Source organism: Primulina huaijiensis, unplaced genomic scaffold (genome assembly GCF_012295235.1).
Source record: "Primulina huaijiensis isolate GDHJ02 unplaced genomic scaffold, ASM1229523v2 scaffold36947, whole genome shotgun sequence".
NCBI classification, from domain to species: Eukaryota; Viridiplantae; Streptophyta; class Magnoliopsida; order Lamiales; family Gesneriaceae; genus Primulina; species Primulina huaijiensis.
The window spans coordinates 1-2,032 of record NW_027358630.1 but is presented as its reverse complement, the minus strand read 5'-3'; the positions used below and the strand labels follow the sequence as shown (position 1 = coordinate 2,032).

Genomic DNA, 2,032 nt, shown 5'->3' with positions numbered 1-2,032 from the left:
GGGACAGCAGCACTGGATCCACCGGCTTCCTCCGCCTGAGTGGGGAAGTCCACCCGTCGTTTTGCCCTTTTTCGTTGTTCATCTTCCTGACAAATTGGCTTTATCGGTTGAAGCCACTCCTCGTCGTCCCGGAAGTTTACCCCTGCTTGTGCACACAATTCGGATATGATGGTCAGAAAGAAAAGACCAATGTGGCTGTTGTGAACACTCAACATGATCTGAGAAGCTATAAGTTTGCCCACATTTATGTCGTATCCTTGGGTCAAAGCAAAAAGTAGCACCGCTCGTTCTTTTTGCACCTCGCTCTTATGCGAGACTGGCATCATCCTACGGGCCACAAACAAATACCACAGGGCAATGTTAGCTTTCAAGTATTGCTCGTCAAAACAGCTTGGCGGTCCGCCCAACGGTTTCCACATCGCACCCGGGTGGCATAGAGTCTCGATAATCAAGTTGTAGTCGGGAGCAACCACCAACGCCTGGAAGTTAGATTCATCGACCTCGGCCATTTCTAAGAGGGAGTTAATCGTGGCAGAATCAAACGGCACAAGCCTTCCTCTAACAAATGCCCTACTATCAGTTCGTTCACCGGCATTAGCGTAGAATTCCCTAACCACGGACACCACAGCCGCCTTGGGTGGCTCACTAAATTTTTCTCATCCTCTTCTTTCCAAGTCCACAAGAGTTGGCATGTATCTATCGTCAAAGATACGAAGAAATCCTCTTTCGGCAATGGGGTTTCTATGTATTCTAGCATGGTCATATCTGTCCCTAGCCGCCGCATTCACAAAGCGTGTTCTATCAAACGAGGAGGAAGAGGAAGAACCGGGAGTACCTTTCAATTTCTTTGGTGCCATAGTGGTGTTGACGGAGATTGTGCCTTGAATCGGAGAACATGATCGGAGTGATGAATATTCTTGTTTCCCTACGAAGATTGTTCCACCGTGCCGAGGATTTGAGTAAGGACTGAAACTCCTGCACAGGAAAATTGAAAAGGGGGTGAGAGGAGTTAGGGATTTGGGGAGAAATTTTCTCAGAATGAAAAAGGGGAAAAGGTTTTCGTGTTTTTATCTGCAGGCGCGCCCGAGCGGTAGAAAATTACCGCTCGAGCACCAGGTTCTCTGGAATTATTTTCGCGAAATGAATGGCCGCGCTCGAGCGGTAAAATATTGCCGCCCGAGCGCCGAGCTCTCTGGAAAATTCACACCCAACACCTTTTTTTTTAATATATATATATAAGAACAAAACAACAGTAAAAAAAAATAAAACATACTGACAAGAAAGAAAAATCAAATTAAATGCAAGAGAGGGGAAAGAAAAGTAGTTCTCAATTTACAGTCGAGAGCTAGACTGTCGGCCGGTCTCAGTTTGAATTGTCTTGGAACCGGGTGATTCCAAGTTGTGGCTCCATTATGCCATCCATGTAGTGCTTCAGTCGCTGGGCATTGACCATGAATGTCTCATCCTTCCCATCGTGCAGTTCCACGGCTCCCGACGGGTATACTTTAGAGATCACGAATGGTCCAGACCATCGTGACTTCAATTTTCCAGGAAACAGTCGCAATCGGGAGTTGTAGAGTAGAACATTGTTCCCTTCCTTGAATTCCCTCTCGATGATCCGCTTATCATGGGCCTTTTTCGTCTTCTCCTTGTATGACAGTGCAAGATCGTATGCCAGGTTCCGGAATTCCTCTAACTGATCCAGTTGCAGCAGACGTCGTTCACCTGCGTCAGTAAAATTAAAGTTCAATGCTTTTGTGGCCCAATACGCTCGATGCTCCAACTCTACAGGTAAATGACATGCTTTACCAAACAACAACCTATATGGTGTAGTGCCTATAGGTGTTTTAAAAGCAGTCCTATATGCCCAAAGAGCAACATCTAACCTCACCGACCAATCTTTCCTACTGACACCCACCACTTTTTCCAAAATTCGCTTGATTTCTCGATTAGACACCTCAACTTGACCACTTCTCTGGGGGTGATAGGGGTAGAGATCTTGTGTGTGACACCGTATTTGCTCAAGAGTTTT

At 46.2% G+C, this 2,032-nt stretch overlaps 1 pseudogene; it reads right to left on the bottom strand.

The window, feature by feature from the left end:
* Positions 1–1,306: 1,306 nt before the first annotated feature.
* On the bottom strand, positions 1,307–2,025 carry LOC140968419 (uncharacterized; annotated as a pseudogene).
* Positions 2,026–2,032: the final 7 nt, after the last annotated feature.